A 20,762-nucleotide genomic window follows, 5' to 3' on the forward strand; every position below is an offset into this window, starting at 1 on the left:
TGCGTTTTCGATGGGGAGGTACATTACACCACTACAGCCAGTGTGAAGACATACATTGAATTTAAAGGGATGCATTTTTCTTGAGCATTTCTTGCGCTTTTTAAACCGCAATAGCGCTTAAACTAATAATTTAAAAAGTTGAATATTCTACAAATAGATTATATATATATATATATATATATATATATATATATATATATATATATATATATATATATATATATATTATTCTAATCTGTCTCGATTATTTTTATATATATATATATATATATATATATATATATATATATATATATATATATATATATATATATATATATGTGTGTGTTATTTATTTATTTTTTTAAGCCATTTATTCTTAATAGCATCCCAATGCATTTTGCCAAATAACAGTTGCAGTGCACAACCACTTACAATAACACACTATAGTGGGTGGTTGTGCTGCGTTAAAATAAAATATCACATACATCTAACGCAGTTCATTTTCCATATTTCCAATCCTTAGTTGATGATGATTAGGAAATTATTGTACCCTTGTCATGCTGTGTACACACACAATAAATAAAGTTTTCTAGGGGAAGTGGTGTTTTTTATTTTTTATTTTGTAGTAGTTTTTCTGTATCTTCTGCTAAGGCGCCTTTCACACGGACGGCTGTTCTGCCACAGTTAAAAGCATATAATATGTTCTCTGAAATTCAAGACTCCAGACACTGTGATCAGCTGCATTTGTACAGTGAGATTACCTGCGTTTAGATGAGTTTGTGCATTTACATGCGGCTGTGTTTGAAACATTCTTGCCATTTCTGATGTGCTTCCTGTTGCTTTTCTTTCCTTGTTGCCGCTGCTATCCGCAGGAGAAATAGCTACACTGCGATTACCTGCAGTTATGTGCAGATAGCTGCGCTAAATCGCTCCTGGACGCAGTCAATTCTATTTTTTCTATCCGCATGGAATCGCATGTAACAAAATCGCAGCTAAACGCAGTGTGTGAATGGGGCCATAGGAAAGCATTGTGTGCTTTTAGCTGTGGTAGAAAACTAGAAAATCCGCAGCTAAAAGCACCATTCTATCCGTCTGTGTGAAAGGGGTCTAAGACATGCATGTAGCTCACCTGATTGACTCCTAGTACATCTTCCCTCACTCGCTCAGTTTGAGTGATATTGTACAAGAGGCAAGTTTGAGTACTTAGGTCAGTTGTGTTGACCAGATACCTTTTTTAAACATATTTATAAAAAGGTAGCTCCTTCTTTTTTTTAATTTTTTTTATCTGCCTTGAATTCAGCCCTATGTAGCCTTGGTCTCAGTTCTACAATGCGTGTGTTGGGGATTGTACAGCTGTAAACGGGTTGCATTTAACTACGGAGAAGTCAACTCCTGGCAAATAAAAGCGGATGTGTGAAACGCATAGGAATGTGGATCCTTTTCTGTTCATGAGCCGCCCTTGAGTACTTCTGGGCACATACTCTCATGACATAGTGTCTTGAGAGACCCTTGTAATTACTTAACCCTTCCTTAATAACAGGGTTGGCTGTTGTATAGTTCTTCACTTCTAGTTTTGATGTACTTATTAAATATGTCTACCTCTAAAAGCAAAGTTTGGAAAGCTTGATAAGTAGCTGTAATATCTATACCTAGACCATATACCTGGCGTATGTTGAAAAGCCTTGGTGCATATTCTTAGTAGTTTTCAGGTTTGAGAAAAGATTTTGGCGTGTGGTTTTTGCTGGATATAGACTGCTTTGGCAAAATCTCCCCTTTTTACATAGGATTGGGGAAACTGAGATGATCTCCATGGTTGCACTATTGACCGTTGGGAATTAGGCCGGGTTCACACTGGTGCAACATATGCTTTGACTTTGGGATGTGTATAAATCAATGGTTCCCCTTAAGTGCTGTCTTAACTGGTCCAACACAAGTTGGTCCGACTTTGTAAGAATTTAAGTTGCATCCAAGTCGGATCATCGTCTTAAATGATCCATCTTGTGGCATGCAAAAAAGGCATGCCCCCCCCACCCCCCACCCCCCAATCCATACCAAACCCTTATCCAAGCATGCAGCCTGGCAGGTCTGAAAAGTGGGGGATAAGTGAGCGCCCCACCCCCCCGGACCATACCAGGCCACACGCCCTTAACATGGGGGGGTGGGTGCTTTGGGGCAGGGGGACTTTGCGCCCTGTTGATGGGGGTCAAGGACCTCTTCCCGACAACCCTGGGCAGTGCTTGTGGGAATCTGGAAGCCCTCTTTAACAAGGGGGTCCCCAGATCCCAGCCCCCCCAATGTGAATGAGTAGGGGGTACCCCTACCCATTCACCAAAATAGTTTTAAAAATAAATAACAGTACACAGGTTTTTAAGTGTGGTTTTTTTTTTTAATTAAAAATGAAGGATTTCCCCTGTTGTCGCTCCAACGTGTCTTCTTTCTACGGTGATGTCTTCTCCCTCTTCCGGTTCTTCTCCTGACACTAGCTCCCGCAGTTGTGCTAGCTTCATTCTCTGCCAGTTCCTATCTAAACATGGCGCCAGGAGAAGAACCGAAGGAAGAAGACATTGGCAGCAGAGGGAGAAGAACCAGAGGAAGAAGACATCGGCAGCGGAGGGGTAAGGACTGGAGGAGGCAGAAGACATCACCGGAGAAAGCAGACCGGTTGGAGCTACAACGGGGGACATTCTTCATTATTAATAAAGGACTTTAAAACCCATGTGTGCTGTTTTTATTTGTTTTTTATACTTTTTTGGTGAATGGGTAGGGGTACAATGTACCCCATACTCATTCACATGGGAGGGGCAAGATCTGGGTGTCCCCCTGTTCAGATCCTGAAAAGCCCCCTGCTCGCAGACCCCCACAACCACCACCCAGGGTTGTTGTTGTGTTTTGTTTTTTTCTTAAATTTTGGCGTGGGTTCCCCTTCAAGATTCATACCAGACTTAAAGGCGTTGTAAACCCTCATGGTTTTTCACCTTAATGCATTCTTTGCATTCAAGCGGGGGTCCACCCACACCGCCAAAAAAAAAAATATTAAAAGCCAGCAGCTACAAATACTGCAGCTGCTGACTTTTAATACATGGCCACTTACCTGTCCCAGGGTCCAGCGATGTCGGCAGGCGACGCCGAGAACCCGCTCGGTTCTCGGCAGCTGCCGCCGCCATCCTCGGTGAGGGAATCAGGAAGTGAAGCGTTGTGGCTTCACTTCCCGGTTCCCTACTGCGCATGCGCGAGTCGCGCTGCGTGTCCCAAGTGGTCCCCGCTCTCTCCTGGGAGCTGTGTGTTTCCCAGGAGACAGCGCGGTGGGGACGGAAAGAGGCGTAGACTCCCATGGGAGTCTATGCCGGAAGTGGGTGCAAATACCTGTCTTAGACAGGTATCTGCACCCCCCCTCCCCCCTGAAAGGTGCCAAATGTGACAACGGAGGGGGGGAGGGTTCTGAAAAGCGGAAGTTCCATTTTTGTGTGGAACTCCGCTTTAAGGTGAAAAACCTTCTGTGGTGCTGCAGCTCCCCCCCAGCCCCCGTTTTACTTACCTGACCCTGATCTTTCTACGGCCGGGAATGAGCACACCAGCTCTAGCTGGTGTCTGGTGTCCGGATTGGATAGATTGATAGCAGTGCAGCCTTTTTTTCCTGCTGTTGTCAGTCAAATCCAATGACGCGACGCTGGAGGGAGGGGCCGAGTCCTGCATTCTGTGCGAATGGACACAGATTCGGGACTCGGGAGTGTGCCTGCATGGGTGTCCACCAAGGAAAGCGCTTCTCTAACGTGGACACTCGATGCGGGGAGGAGCCACCAGCGCCGCTGAGGGACCCCAGAAAAGGAGGACCGGGGCCACTCTGTGCAAAACTAACTGCACAATGGAGGTAAGTATGAGGGTTTACAACCTCTTTAAAGGGCCTGGTATTGTCGGATCAAAGTTGTATCCCGTTCATTGAAGTCGTAGGGTAAAGTCGGATCGGAAGTCATCCGACTTCCATGTCAGAGCAGTGTGAACCCGGCCTTAATCTACGTGAGCTGAATAAAAGGACGCCTACTTATCTCCCTTTTTTCTGTCTTAAAGTTTAAAGTGGATGGCCACCCTGAAAAAAAAATTAACCTGCCTTTTCCTATTCCGCGGCGTGTCCTGTTCCTCCGTGAGCGGCCCTGTTGCCTTCTGGGAACTGTGTGTGTTCCCAGAAAACCACGGGGCCATTCACAGAGTGCCGCTCGCGTGTGCGCAGTAGGAAACTGGCAGTGAAGCCGTAAGTCTCCACTGCCTGTTTCCCTTAGTTAGGATGGTGGTGCTGGGACCCGAGAGCCGAGGGACGGGTCGGCCTCGGGCGGCCGACATAGCGGGCACCCAGGACAGGTAAGTGTACTTATTTAAAGTCAGCAGCTACAGTGTTTGTAGCTGCTGATTTAAAAAAAAAAATTTCGCTGGCCGGAATCCCGCTTTAACCACTTTTTGTGGTAAAAGTACCAAATAAAGAAAAAATAGAGCATATACAATTGTGACACAAGTCATATTGTAATTGAATGGTATTAAAAATTACATTTCCTTTTCAATCTGCAGCCTTGTAGTTTTCTGTAAAATGTAATGTTAGTATGGCAACCTGGAGGCCTTATGTAAGCAGATGTTGTATAGAACGCCCCTCAGAAAACGTAATTTCCTGCATGTGTGATTGGCTTACTGATTTCTCAGAAGTCTGCACTAAGATGCAAGTCAGATTTTGGCATCCCCTGCAACAGTGTCATTTTTGGCAAGATACGGTATCCTCAAAGGGAAATCATGCCTAAAGGGGTGCAGACCCTGCAATTTTCCTCATTAGAATCTTGTAAGTGCAGTAGCTGATTGATAATGATGCAATCACTCCCATTCCTATTTATTTGGTACGTGGACACAGACAAACAGCTTTTCTTCAGAATAACAAAAGGTAGGAATCTGCAAAAATGTTAAAATCCCTGCAATGCACATGGATCATACAAATAGAAATGTTTTTTTCTCAACAAGGGTGGAGTAAGGCTGGGTTCACATATGTGCAAAACCCACATCCATTTTGTATGGCAGGCGAATGTGACCCGTTCTCTCATGGGAGCCGGTTCACACAGGTCCAGGGCAGTCGCGGTCCGCATTTCAAAAGGGTCCTGTGCCTATTGCTATCACCGGGGATATTTGTTACCTGTGTTTAACAATTAAAGTGATTAAAAAAAATTGAAAGAACTGTAAAAATAATTAAAAAAAAAAATGCAACGCGTCGGTTCCACACGGATGCAGTTGCAGTGCCCACCATTTTATTCTCTAGGTAGGGCCTCTGCTTTAAATGTATGTTTTAGGGGTTCTAAGTAATTTTTAGACAAAAAATACTGTACACAAAGTGTCAGAAAAGGCCTGGTCTTCAAGTGGTTAAAGCAGACTTTGCATACAAATGAAAGAAATGAACATTTGGCAACCCCTCACTCTCCAAATAAAAAAAAATGTATGCTAATGTGAAAATGCATGAAAATTAGGAAGCAGAAAGTGACTTTCATCCTAGGGCTAGGACTTTCAGCCCTAGCCCTAGGCTCTGGTGATGTCGCAAGAGCTGATTGCATGCTTAGTTATTTCCTTTTTTTCTGCTTTTAAGCAGACCTTGCATAAAAATGCAAGAAATGCATATTAAGTAGCCCTCATGATCCTGAATATAAAAAATAAATAAAAAATATTCTAGGCTACAGTGAAAATTAAAAATGGGAAGAAAAAAGCGGTGATGGGTAATCCAGAATATTATAAAAAGTTGTTATCCAAATCTTTGTCACCAGAGCAAGAGGTGGGGGTTAAATTATCCAATGGAATCAAATGTCTTGACCGAATGCCTTGTGAGATTTCCTGTAATTTATTTTATTACAGGGCTTGACATGAAATTTTGCTTTGAATCTAGGAGCCAGCTAAAAGTTAGGAGCCAGTTTGTGTGCGGCAATATGTAACGTGTGTTGCAATCAATGTTTTCATGTGTAGACATGTTTACATTTGTACATGTATGTGGGGGGGCATTAGAATTTTCTTTTTTTTGGGGGGGGGGTTGGGCTTTTATGTGCTTGGGTGTAACAAAAAATGTGTGTATGTATATATATGTGTGTGTATGTATGTATGTATGTATATGTATGTGTATATATATATATATATATATATATATATATATATATATATATATATATATATATATATATATATATATATATATATATATATTATATTAATTATCTTAACAAGACACGCAGGGTCTCCCCTGTGCTCCACTGAATATAATGCGGTACAAATTGCACTGCATTACATTCTTTCCTGGCCATGCTGGGCGGACAAACTGTCAACGGGGACCCAGAAGTGATGTCATACACGTTGCTTCTGGGTAAGTGAATGTGTGTCCACTCTCATCCCTCCCCTTTACCCTGCAGCACCCACTATGCCAGTCCTGGTGTGCAGATGGGCAAGTGGAGCCTTGGATACATAGCAGGGGGGACACTTTAACCGCACATGTAAAAGCGAATTAGCGGCAATGTAGAAAAAAAAAATACCTGCCTGGCGCCAGGCGCTGCATGGGCGTCGGGTGATACCAATTGTGCATCCCTGCAAAAGTGAATGGGCTGACAAAAGCCCGGGCACCAGGACACCATTTTCTAGTCACCATGGTGATCTGGCGCCTGGGATTTGTCGAGCCCTGTTACATAATAAGTAAAAGTTTGGATCTTACCCTAGCTACGGTTAACAATTTTCACGGATATGTTCATGTGGTGGTGGTGTTAATATTTTTTGCCTGGCCTTTAGCTCCTCAGACAATGCATGGCAGCATAAATATGGTTTTGGGGATAACACTCTCATGCACATTGAAGACTACTGTTGCATGACCCTTGGAGGCAAGACCAATCTAATCTAAAGCAAATCGCACCTGTCCAGAATCGCCAAGGTTGTGTTGTTCCTGCCCTTGAACTGGCTCTGATCTTCGAAGTCAAGTAGTGGTAGCCTCTGGTGACGGGTGGTAGTCTTAGCTTTGACATATAACAGCCAGCTGTCCCAGTTTCCTTTAGTCTGGTGACTCCTAGAGTGGATTGATGTGCTTCTAAATTCTATACTATGGTACTTTTCCATTATCCAGCAGCCGTTGTGATCATCTAACTGAGAGGGATGGTTTACATTGGGCTTCTTTCCCCTCATCTGATTGGGTGTCATGAAATTCACTAATGATGGAAGCCCCTATCCAACAAGGAGGCAGGGGGCATGGTTTTGATGTCTGAGCCCCTCTACCTTGAACAGGTTAGGAGGTAGGGTGGCATGATTTTCATGTCTTGGTCTAGTGCAGGGTTTTTCTCCTCCTCACTGCTTTCATACAACTACAATCCGATGGCAAAATTATTGTTGAAACACATGTACTGACATCCCCTTAGTTTTCCATTGTCCATGCCAATATTTTTGTGGTTTTGTTGTCTTTATGTTCTCTATTAATGAAGGGATCCTAAACATGGAACAGACAGCTGTATGTACCCTCCAGAGGAATGGAGACCTTCCAATGAGAAGCATTTACAGCAAGGCTTATGATGCCACTCCATAATTCCATGAAGCTCCTGTGTTTTTTGAAAAAGTATTCATATCCCTTGAAATGTTCAACTTTTTGTCATGTTACAACCAAAAACTTAAATGTGTTTTATTGGGAATTTATGTTATCAACCAACACAAAGTGGCACATTATTCTGAAGTGGAAGGAAAATGATAAATGGTTTTCCATTTTTTTTTTTTTTTTTCACAAATATCTGAAAAGTGTGTCATGCATTTTTATTCGGCCCCCTTGCGTCAATACTTGTAGAAAAACCTTTCGCTGCAATTACAACTGCAAGTCTTTTTGGGTTTAACTCTACCAGCTTTGCACATCTAAAGAATGGAATTTTTGCCCATACTTCTTGACACAGATTTTCAATTGGATTTAGGTCTGGACTTTGACTGGGCCATTCTAACACATAAATATACTTTGATCTAAACCATTCCATTGTAGCTCTGACTGTATGTTTAGAGTCGTTGTCCTGCTGGAAGGTGAACCTCTGCCCCAGTCTCAAGTCTTTTCTAGCCTCTAATAGGTTTTCTTGTAAGATTGCCCTGTATTTGATTCCATCCATCTTCCCATCAACTCTTACCAGCTTCCCTGTCCCTGCTGAAGAAAAGCATCCCCCACAGCTTGATGCTGCCACCACCATGTTTCAAGGTGGTGATGGTATGTTCAGGATTATGTGCAGTGTTGATTTTCCTCCACACATAGTGTTTTGCTTTTAGGCCAAAAATGTCAATTTTGGTCTCATCTGACCAGAGCACCTTCTTCAACATGTTTGCAGTGTCCCCCACATGGCTTCTCGCAAACTGCAAACAGGACTTCTTATGGCTTTCTTTCAACAATGACTTTCCTCTTGCCACTCTTCTATAAAGGCCAGATTTGTGGAGTGCACGACTAATAGTTGTCCTGTGGGCAGATTCTCCCACCTGAGCTGTGGATCTCTGCAGCTCCTCCAGAGTTTCCATGGACTTCTTGGTTGCTTCTCTGATGAATGCTTTCCTTGCCCGGCCTGTCAGTTTAGGTGGACGGCCATGTCTTGGTAGGTTTGCAGTTGTACCATACTCCTTTCCATTTTCGAAAGATGTATTGAACAGTGCTTCGTGAACTTTATCCCTGACCTGTCTGGTGTATTCCTTGGCCTTCATGATGCTGTTTGTTCACTAAGGTTCTCCAACAAACCTCTGAGGGCTTCACAGAACAGCTGTATTTATACAGAGCTTCAATTACACACAGGTGGACTCTATTTACTAATTAGGTGACTTATGAAGGCAATTGCTTCCACTAGATTTTAGTTAGGGGTATCAGAGTAAAGGGGGCTGAATACAAAGTGCACACCACACTTTTCATATATTTATTAGTAGAAAATTTTGAAAACCATTTATCATTTTCCATTCGCTAAACAATTATGTGCCACGTTGTGTTGGTCTATCACAGAGGTTTCCAAAATGCGGCCCTTCGCTTGCCTTTATCTGGCCCTTGTGGTGCCATTCCATCCAATGACACCAACAATGGGGCATGATTCCCGTCGTTGGCACCAACAATGGAGCACTGTCAAAAGGGCACAATATCTTCAAATGACACCAATGATGGGCTACTATTTCTCCCACTGACACCAACGATAAGACAGAATTCTTTCCATTAACACCAACAATGGGGCACTAGTCCTCCCACTTACACCAAAGATAGGGTATGGTTTACTCCCACTGGATACCAGGACATTTTCTACTCCCACCGGCCCTAGTGCGGCCCTCCTAAAATGTGAAGGACAGTAAACTGGCCCTTTGCTTAGAAAATTTGGAGACCCCTGGTCTATCACATAAAATCCCAATACAATACATTTACTTCTTTTTGGTTGTAACATGATAAAATGTGGAAAATTTCAAGATGTAGGAATACTTTTTCGAGGCAATGTAGCTGAGGTTGTGGTTCCTGAATAACGGGAAAAGTACCTATATTCATTTGTCCCACCATGGTGTACAGCTATATTTATAGTTGACACGCTCACTTTGATTTTCTTTCTGCTGTATATTTGGACCTGTATGAAAATAAAACTATGATTTTGCTGAATATTTTTGGATGTTTTTTTTTTTTTTTTTTTTGTTTTGTTTTTCTTTTTTAAAGTTTTGAGGGATGTGTAGTCACTATTAGTGTCATTGGGCTGAGAGAATCTGGATCAAAAAACTGAATGCTTTAGAAAAAAAACAAGGTTCAGGGCCTCTTCTGTCTTCAGCCAGCTGAGTTTTGTCAGGTTTATTTTTATTTTGGCTCTCGGGAACTGTGGGATCTGTGCAGTTTTCCAGTGGGGGTAGTTAAGCTCCAATGGAAAAATCTTAAGGCTGCAGGACAGCATTTACTATCACTGTTAATTATTTTAAAGTAAATGACAGCAGTTTTTTTTCATTTATTTTTTTTTTCTTAATGGTTTTACATTTCATGTACTAACCTTTCATTATTGAACTGCAAATCACACACTGAATAAAAATAAACCACCTACATTACTATTGCATTTGAACTAATGCCATTGCTACGTTTAGTAAGCGTTGAATCACGATTTCACTACGCTCTGTCAAATGTCAAATCGCGCAATGCAAATTTCAGACGCCATTCATTTCAATGGCACCTAAAAATGCTGTTCAATTCTGCCACGAACGTCATGCGCTAAATTGTGGCAAACCACATCGCGCAAAGCTTGTGCCCGAAAGAAGTTCCTGAATCTTTTTTTGGGCGGCAAGCTTCACGTGTTGCAGTTTGCCGCAATTGCAGCATGATTACCGCCGCAGAACAGCACCACATTTTTAGGTGCCATTAAATTGAATGGCATCTAAAATTCGTGTTCTGCAATTTGTCATTTTATCAGTGTTTTGACATTGCGGACAGAATCGTGCTGCTTTTACCCATGATTCAAAGCACCCAGGTGTGAATGAAGCCTAAAATTTTTGTTGTGCGATTTTGTCATTTAACACAGTGTTTTTAAATTGTGGGCTGAATCACACTAATTCTGCCTGTGATTCAAAACGCCCAACTGTGAACAGAGCCCTAAAGTTCCCAACTCCTAGAGTCTTTCTGATCATGAACATGAAAAATCATTGAAGGAGAGAGTACTCAGGCCACTGCTTTACCAAACTGCAGTCTATTGGATGCCTTATCAGAAGGATGTTGTCTAGATTTACCAAACATAGTATTGCACATGATCAGTCTTTTCTCACCACCGACATCCTTTCTGCCTGCCAGTCTTCAGGCCCCTTCATTGGCAAGCGGGGGGTGACATCACTCCTGTGTATGCACAGGACCTAGTCACCCTGGCACAATAAGCTGAGCTGGCACCTTTAGGAATATTTTTCACATTGTTGACATTTTTGCAAATTTATTAAAAAAGAAAAACTGAAATATCACATGGTCCTAAGTATTCAGACCCTTTGCTCAGTATTTAGTAGAAGCACCCTTTTAATCTAATACAGCCATGAGTCTTTTTGGGAAAGATGCAACAAGTTTTTCACACTTGGATTTGGGGATCCTCTGCCATTCCTCCTTGCAGATCCTCTCCAGTTCTGTCAGGTTGGATGGTAAACGTTGGTGGACAGCCATTTTTAGGTCTCTCCAGAGATGCTCAATTGGGTGTAAGTCAGGGCTCTGACTGGGCCATTCAAGAACAGTCACGGAATTGTTGTGAAGCCACTCCTTCGTTATTTTAGCTGTGTGCTTAGGATCATTGTCTTGTTGGAAGGTAAACCTTCGGCCCAGTCTGAGGTCCTGAGCACTCTGGAGAAGGTTTTCGTCCAGGATATCCCTGTACTTGGCCGCATTCATCTTTCCCTCGATTGCAACCAGTCGTCCTGTCCCTGCAGCTAAAAAACACCCCCACAGCATGATGCTGCCACCACCATGCTTCACTGTTGGGACTGTATTGGACAGGTGATGAGCAGTACCTGGTGTTCTCCACACATACCGCTTAGAATTAAGGCCAAAAAGTTCTATCTTGGTCTCATCAGACCAGAGAATCTTATTTCTCACCATCTTGGAGTCCTTCAGGTGTTTTTTTAGCAAACTGCATGTGGGCTTTCATGTGTCTTGCACTGAGGAGAGGCTTCAGGCGGCCCACTCTGCCATAAAGCCCCGACTGGTGGAGGGCTGCAGTAATGGTTGACTTTCTACAACTTTCTTCCATCTCCCGACTGCATCTCTGGAGCTCAGCCACAGTGATCTTTGGGTTCTTCTTTACCTCTCTCACCAAGGCTCTTCTCCCCCGATAACTCAGTTTGGCCGGATGGCCAGCTCTAGGAAGTGTTCTGGTCATCTCCAAACTTCTTCCAGTTAAGGATTATGGAGGCCACTGTGCTCTTGGGAACCTTTAGTGCAGCAGAAATGTTTTTGTAACCTTGGCCAGATCTGTGCCTTGCTACAATTCTGTCTCTGAGCTCTTCAGGCAGTTCCTTTGACCTCATGATTCTCATTTGCTCTGACATGCACTGTGAGCTGTAAGGTCTTATATAGACAGGTGTGTGGCTTTCCTAATCAAGTCCCATCAGTATAATCAAACACAGCTGGACTCAGATGAAGGTGTAGAACCATCTCAAGGATGATCAGAAGAAATGGACAGCACCTGAGTTAAATATATGAGTGTCACAGCAAAGGTCTGAATATTTAGGACCGTGTGATATTTCAGTTTTTCTTTTTTAATAAATCTGCAAAAATGTCAACAATTCTGTGTTTTTCTGTCAATATGGGGTGCTGTGTGTACATTAATGAGGAAAAAAAATGAACTTAAATGATTTTAGAAAATGGCTGCAATATAACAGAGTGAAACATTTTTAAGGGGGTCTGAATACTTTCCGTCCCCATGTGTGTGTGTGTGTATATATATATATATATATATATATATATATATATATATATATATATATATATATATATATATATATATATATATATATATATATATATATATATATATATATATATATATATATATATATATATTATATGCTATATGCAGCAATATAACTGGTCACCAATTTACAATGAAAACAAAAATCAAAAAGGTATATTACTTAGAAAAGGAGCGAATAGAAAATAGTAACCTTCAAAGGCTGACTTGCTGATCAGCTTAGACTGTGGAATGGAGGGCCAGGGGTTGAGCCCTCCTGGCACCCAGCTTCTCTGATCCCACTCTAACCTCCTGACCTTTCAGTACTGTACTCGCCTGACCCCACTATACCTTGCCCTCCTGATCCCAATACTACCTCCTACTGACCTCTGTACGCTGCCCTACATGCCTACTGACCTCTGTACGCTGCCCTACATGCCTACTGACCTCTGTACGCTGCCCTACATGCCTACTGACCTCTGTACACTGCCCTACATGCCTAGTGACCTCTGTACACTGCCCTACATACCTACTGACCTCTGTACACTGCCCTACATGTCTACTGACCTCTGTACACTGCCCTCTGTACACTGCCCTACATGTCTACTGACCTCTGTACACTGCCCTACATGTCTACTGACCTCTGTACACTGCCCTACATACCTACTGACCTCTGTACACTGCCCTACATACCTACTGACCTCTGTACACTGCCCTACATGTCTACTGACCTCTGTACACTGCCCTACATGCCTACTGACCTCTGTACGCTGCCCTACATGCCTACTGACCTCTGTACACTGCCCTACATGTCTACTGACCTCTGTACGCTGCCCTACATGCCTACTGACCTCTGTACACTGCCCTACATGTCTACTGACCTCTGTACACTGCCCTACATGCCTACTGACCTCTGTACGCTGCCCTACATGCCTACTGACCTCTGTACACTGCCCTACATGTCTACTGACCTCTGTACGCTGCCCTACATGCCTACTGACCTCTGTACACTGCCCTACATGTCTACTGACCTCTGTACACTGCCCTACATACCTACTGACCTCTGTACACTGCCCTACATGTCTACTGACCTCTGTACACTGCCCTACATACCTACTGACCTCTGTACACTGCCCTACAAACCTACTGACCTCTGTACACTGCCCTACATACCTACTGACCTCTGTACACTGCCCTGCATGTCTACTGACCTCTGTACACTGCCCTACATACCTACTGACCTCTGTACACTGCCCTACATGCCTACTGACCTCTGTACGCTGCCCAACATGCTACTAAATTTAAAGTGACATTTAGTTTTAGAAGATTTTTCTAGGTTTTCTTCATGCTGTCTTTTATCTGGTCTTTGGGATGTGTTAAAAATAGCTAGATTTCTTGTTTTAACATTGTATCCAAGTTCACGTAAACTCTGCATATATTCGACAATAAAATAACTGTATATACACCCACATAGGTATATTCTTTTTGTAACTGTAGATTTGTCTTGCTTTTATTTACCTTGTAAACCTGCAGATTGAATTATTGTTGTGCTTGTGTATATTTTCTCTAAAGTGAACATGTAAGGAAAACGTGAAGACTGCGGCTGCTGGCTTCTCCTTATGAAAATGCTTGTCTCCTTCTGTCATTCTGGCCCTCTTGAAGCCAGTGGGTCTGCATAAGGCCTCTTTCACAGGAGTGGCTGGGGGAATGATAAAACTAGGTTTATAAGCTGCAGTTTTACTGCCCCCAGCTGCACATCTAATATACAGCCTGAGGAGGCTGCTCACATGCTGAGGCAAACTTAATGCAGCGTGCTGAGTTGTCAAACTTGGCTATTTAGGTCAGTTGGGCTGTGCTGCAAATGCATGCCACATGCTGGGCTTTTGTTTGCAGCGCATTAGGGCCATTATAAACTGCCATTCAGAAAATGCTGAAGGGGAAAAAAAAGGCATTCTGGAGTCTTCAGGATCACCTCCTGAATTCCTGACAAGTGGCTGCTTAGCCTCGCCTGAATAGCAATCCACCGCAGATTGCTTTTCAGAAAATGCAAGTGTCGCATAGCTGAACAGTCATACACTTATTATGAGGAGAAGGTTGATGGGTAATAGCTTTCCTCATGTGTCTCCTATGGCTGTGTGGGCTATTGTCACCTGTTTGTCTAATTGTGCTGTATGCAGACAACATGGATAGTAGCTAAAGATGAACATATCCCTTATTGAGCAGGTTACAGGTATATATTAAATGTTTGTACAAGTACAATGCTTTACAGTTTATGAACTTTTATTCAAAAAAAAAATAAATAACATATATATTTTTTGGCTTAAAGTCATGTCAAAATAAGAAAAAAATAAACACAAGCATGTCATACTTGTCTGTTCTGTGGAGTGGTTTTGGCCCCTCCCTCCAAGTGCCCCCAGAGCAAGCAGCTTGCAATGGGGGCACACGAGCAGGCTTGCTCCCGAGTCGTGGCTCTGGGTGTCCATTCACACACAGAGCCGCAGCTCAGTCCCGCCCCCCTCTCTCGTCATTGGCTCACTGGCTGTGGTTGACCAATGGCTCCCATTGCTGTCTTAGCCAGTGAGGAGAGAGATTCCCTGGAAAGTCAAGGCTCTCGTGCACATTGCTGAAGGAAGTTTGGGCTCAGGTAAGTATTTATTTGGGGGGAAGTTCTGCTACAGACAAGGTTTTTAATTTTTTTTACCTTCGTGCATAGAATGCATGAAGGCAAAAAACCTTCAGCCTTTACAGACACTTTAAATATGGCCTAATACATGGTTTGTTTTTCATGTAAGGCCTAAAGCTAGATAATGAGAATCCAGTTAAACAAAAGAGCCAGAAGTTCAGAACATAATGCTTGTTCACTTACTGTGTTTGAGACTTGCCCCCTTTGGGTAACCAATAACTGCAGCTAAATGTTTGCACCCCTGGTATATAATGTATGGCCCTTGGACCTCAGCAGTCTGTAGTGGGAATATTGATTAGGGTAATAGCAGTCATCTCTACTAGCCTCATGTAACCTGTTCCCAGTTTCGTATTGTCTTCTGAAGCTCATCTCCAATCAAAAATGTTTCCTGCCCACTCTCTAACCCACATTTCCTCTATTAGGTTTGCAGTTTCTGACAGTCCTCTCAACCATTATATTTATTGAATATTATGTGCTGCCCTTTCCTCATGTCAGGGGCTGCATTTGAGGCCCCTTTTAGATCAGGAATTGACAACTGGTTTACAGTAACTGTCAATCAGACCTGTAGAAAATTTAGGTTAGTCCTGATTACAGAACAGCTTTAGCTTGGGAATGTTGGATTTCCCCTCATGAACAGACATTTTCAGGTCCTTCCATAAGCATTTTTATTCAGTTCAGTTTGGGCTGTCAAATATGGGCTGCAGTCCCGGGAGTACATACGTAAGGGAAGACCCTGCAGGGCAATGGAACCACCATATAGGTGAAATTGTTGTGAGGAGGATCTTCTAGTTCTTATTTTTAAGAAAGGATAGCATTTTCTAACTTCTTGGCCCAATTATGCGGTTTCTCGGTGGCTGTGGCTTGGCGCCAAGCGGCCACATATTTTGTGTGCAATAGCACAGACAGACAGTGCTATGCCGAGAATGCGTGTGCGACCATTGGCTCACGAAAAGTTCCTGATTGCCATTGCCATTTTCTGATCATGTGACAGCCAATCATGTTGGTCACGTGGTCTTAAGCCAAGCCCTGTCTCCCGGCATAGCAAGCCCCTTAAAGGGCGCCAAGGGGTTAAAGGATAAGCTCACCTTTTTAAAAAAAAAAAAAAAAATTACAAATAAATGCATATTTTTTGCATGTAAAATTGATGTATTTACTTTTTTTTTTTTTTTTTTTTGGAGCTTGGACAGCATCACACCTACGATCGGCAGATCGCTGATGGCAAGCAGGTCTTCTGCAGACTGTCAGTGTAAGCAGTCTGCCCGTACCTCGTATGAGCAGGCAGTTTCGCACTGACAGGAAGAATCCATGAACTACTCAGGATGCTCAACTGCACCATGGTAGTTCATTAAGAACTACTACAAGCTGACAGGCGCAAAGGCTGTTGGTAGTTGTAGTCCATTCATTCACAGGACTGTGAATAAAGCTGCCACTGCCAGGTGTTTTTCTTTTGATTCTGGCAGCAAGCGGGGGGGAAGAAGATCCAACCCTCCCCCCCTGCGCTCGCTGCCGCTCAGTTTTGGTTTTGACGGTGGACCTGAACGGGGGCTCCATGCTAGTCCATGGAGCGACGGATGTTAGCGGTGACATGTCTGCTGACATCTGACCTGGTCCGCTAAAAGCAGACAGATGCCCCTACGTTCGCATCCATCCCTGGCGGATCGGATCAGGTGAGATCTGATGAAAACCGTTTTCGTCTGATCTCTCCATTGGTAGCAGCGGCCCTTGACAGGCCACTCCCCACTCAGTGAGCAGAGAGGGAGGGACCTGTCATCCTCCAGCTCAGCGGAGATCAATGGAGAGATCTCTTGCTGAGCTGGCAGACAGAGGCAGACTCCGAGGCAGCAGATCCGCCTCGTGGGAATGATGCCTCATGTTACAAGAGGTCAACTTATCCTATAAAGAAAACAAAACCGCAATCAAGTAAATGAATAATGCTGCTTCCACTTTTCATGTATTAGTTTAACTCTTACCACAATAGATGTTAGACTTCATGTTCACGGGACGTTGTTTAACCTCTCTTGAACGATTTAACTTGACAGCAAGAAACCGGCATCTAAAAACATTTAGCGACGTTTACATGCCGCATTTAGCCGCGTTTACATCTAGAAGCATATGTAAAAAAAAAAAAAATTATAATTTTTTCGTTAAAATGAAAAAAAAAAAACGTCTAAACGAAACGCTGCTAAATGTGAGTTACCGCTTTTAGCAGCGTTTACAGGCATTTGGCATTTCATATACCTCTGAACGTCTGTCTGAACCCATTTTTTTTGCATTCCAAAAAATCCTTCTAAACTCAACTGCCTAGAAACAACTATAAACTACCCTGTGTACATGTACTGATAAGATAACATAGAGGAGAGTTCAGGGGCAGCTGAAAAAAATGCCCAACTGCTCCTAAGCCCAGGTTCACACTGAGCTGCGGGAATGAAGCCGTGCAAGTTCAGCTGAATTCGCACAATTTCACTCCCGAATGCCGGTCGCGATTTCAAACACCTGTGCAGGTACAGAGACTACTTTTTGAAATCGGTGCCGTGCCGCAGATGCGGCGTCGCAGTGATATAGGACAGTGCTCTTGACTCCAGTTGCCGCCGATTTGACATGTCAAAACGCTCCAGTGTGAACCAGGACTTAATGTCTGTTTATCAGCAGCAGTGTACATAAGGCCTAAGTGTGCAATCTAAAGGCAGCAGGGCTAATGCTTAACTTTTAACTTTTTTTTTTTTTTTTTTTTTTTTTTGTGTGTGTGTTAAAATTTTATGCCATGATAGGAAACAGGGCTTTGTGCATTGGGACTGCTGCCTTAAATCACCACTAAACAAATAAACTTTGTTGTTCTGTTGGACTTAAATTTTTCAAAATGTAGGAAAAAATGGGTTGTTTTTATTGAAAACATAGTCATAGTAAGCTTTTGTCTGCACTTGCAATTTCATTTTTGTAACATGCTCAGACTTGAGACTTGGGATTACCAGTACTTCAAGTACACCTCCAGCTTTATATACATGAAGTGTCTTGCCTAAAGTAGTATTAAACCCTCATTTATTATTTTTTTTCTTTAGTTTAACAGCACATCAAAATAGACATTACCTAGTAAATTATTTTGGTCTATTCTTACCCCAGCACTTGCAGTTTACAACTTTATGCTGCTGGATTTTGCTCTCTTGGTGCTGCTTCCCTGTACTTCTGGTCTTCACAGGAAAGAGTTTACAGTGGATAGTGCAGTCTTGAGTCAGTCTGTTAACTTGGGGGAGGAGCAGTGGGCCTTGCCATCCTAGGCTACTGTGTATTTCTATTGAAAGGAGTCGCCCTGAAACCGGAAACCTGGGGCAGCAGTCATGACACCAGCTTAAACTGGAACATAATTAAGGATTAAAAGATAAAAAGCTGCATACTCAGTAAGCAATTATATCAACTGCTGAAAGTGCATAAAAAAACTGAGGGTTTAATATCACAATAAATGTATTCTTCTGTGCTGGTCTGAGGCTGTCAAGGACTACCCTAACAGAATTGTTATATGCTGTAGCCATGGATCTGTAAATGTCTTGTGTGTCTGCTAAGTACAAAGCACCATGACACCTCAGAGACTTGATTCTAGCTTTGCTTGTCCCTTTCTTCTAGGTTTTGTGACAGGTCATCATTTAGATGAGATATACCGCAGCTCACTTTCTTGTTGGCAGAATATAACGTTCAGTTACACTTGTCTTGTGTATTTTTAAAGTTCCCTAGGAATCAATAATGCCCTGCAGATGCTTCCTTTTGTGGTTGCCTTTTTAATTGTGTAATCTTCCTTTCAACACATTGGTATGCTTACCAGAAACCAAGATCCTTTTTAGATTTTTAGAGAAGGCAAAATTTGTCACCAGCCCTTTTTATAGGTCCTGTACAGCTTGGATGCATATTTTTCACCTATTATGTTCCCAGCTGTAATGCCCTATTTGTATATAGTGGACAAGAAGTCTGAGGTTAAATACAGCAACAGATGTGTCCGTGGGATTGCAAAAATATCATTTTATTTTTATTCTAGGTAGGTTTAAGAATGAATTCCAGGCATTGTATATTTTTTGCATAGTTGAGTTACGTACAACGTAATTCTGTATATAATCTACCTGGCTGATGTCCCTGGAAGCATGAAGCTGAAGTTAGCTCCTTATTCGGCCAACTTTTTATTCGAATGCAGAAATTGGCTCCTTATTCGGCCAGCTTCTTGTTCAGGTTGAATCTTTAATCACAAAAGTGATTATTTTCTAAACAATCATCTGCAACGTTTATAATTGTTGTTAAAGTTCACAATTTTGTCTCCCTAAGTGCCATGTATTTAAAGGGGTAATTCTGAATAAATAACTTTTTCTATATAAAAACTATCTTGGCTCACCCAAATTCCACTTGTTTTGTACTTACTATATAGGAAAGTTCAATTTGGCCCGAGCCAAGTGATCTAAATCGTAAGATATAGCACCCTGACAGCCATGCATGTCAATGGGAAATTCCTAATAAGCCAAGCTATTTCTATATGAAAACCATCTTGGCTCACCCAAATTCCACTTGTGTTATACTCACTGGGCATCAGGGCTGGTGCAAGATTTATTATCTAAAAATTACAGGATTTTCATATATTTACTTTGCACACCACCTTAATGAGGGAGTTTTAAAAAAAAATGCTTAGACTGCCAAAAAAATACACAGTATTTCACAAAAGTGAGTACACCCCTCACATTTTTTTTTTTTGCTCAGTCCAAATTGAACTTTCCCATATAGTAGGATTCCCAATGAGTATAAAACAAGTGGAAGTTGGGTGAGCTAGGATGGTTTTCATATAGAAATAGCTTGGCTTCTTATTCAAAATTTCCCATTGAAATGTATGGCTGTCGGGGTGCCATATTGTATGATTCATATCACTTGGCTCGGGCCAAATAGAACTTTCCTATATAGTAGGATGCCCAATGCATATAAAATACGTGGAATTTGGGTGAGCCAAGATGGTTTTCATATAAGAATAGCTACTTTTCTTATTTGGATTTTCCCATTGAAAAGCATGGGTGACAAGTTTGGTGCCATATTTTATGACATGTCACTTGGCTCGAGCCAAATTTAACTTTCCTATATAGTAGGATGCCCAATGAGTATAAAACAAGTGGGATTTGGGTGAGCCAAGATGGTTTTCATATAGAAAAAGATATTTATTCAGAATTACCCCTTTTAAATACAGCACATAGCAGTTAGAGAGACAGAATTGTTGTTAAAGCTCACAATTTTATTATACACGTTGCAGATGATTGTTCAGTAAATAATCACTTTTGTATATACAGATCCAACTTGAATAAGAAGCTGGCCAAATAAGGAGCTAACTTCAGCTTCATCCTAGAAGCAGTAAAGTGGACACCACCAGCGAAAAATTCTACGGTGGGTTGTGGTCACAAGGGAACTATCGGGTTTGTGATGTAAGATTCTATACCCTGTAGGTGTTGATAGTAAATTAAGACAGTGAGTACATATGTTTAGGACACATGTGATATATATATAATAATGTATGTGACATTAATAACTTAATAACTGTGAAAAGCTATATTTGATTTTGTTCAGTGATTTCCAGTTTCCATAAGCATCGGTCAGGTAGGGTGTATATAGATAGTTACGTTGATCCAAGCTGGACCAATGTATCCATGTAAACATATTCCTTG

The 20,762-nt window shown here is 42.1% G+C and overlaps 1 protein-coding gene across 5 annotated transcripts in view; it reads left to right on the plus strand.

Moving 5' to 3' along the window:
• The window catches only part of NCK1 (NCK adaptor protein 1), a 165,408-nt gene that overhangs the window by 25,368 nt on the left and 119,278 nt on the right, over positions 1-20,762 (plus strand). For 2 of the 5 annotated variants that reach the window (XM_073625494.1, XM_073625493.1), the window contains exon 2: positions 20,391-20,484. The exons of the other annotated variants lie outside the window; for them this stretch is intronic. The gene's annotated coding sequence lies outside the window, so the exon portion shown is untranslated. The remainder of the gene's footprint in view (positions 1-20,390; positions 20,485-20,762) is intronic. 5 annotated transcript variants of the gene reach the window in all.

Source organism: Aquarana catesbeiana, linkage group LG04, assembly GCF_042186555.1.
Source record: "Aquarana catesbeiana isolate 2022-GZ linkage group LG04, ASM4218655v1, whole genome shotgun sequence".
NCBI classification, from domain to species: domain Eukaryota; kingdom Metazoa; phylum Chordata; class Amphibia; order Anura; family Ranidae; genus Aquarana; species Aquarana catesbeiana.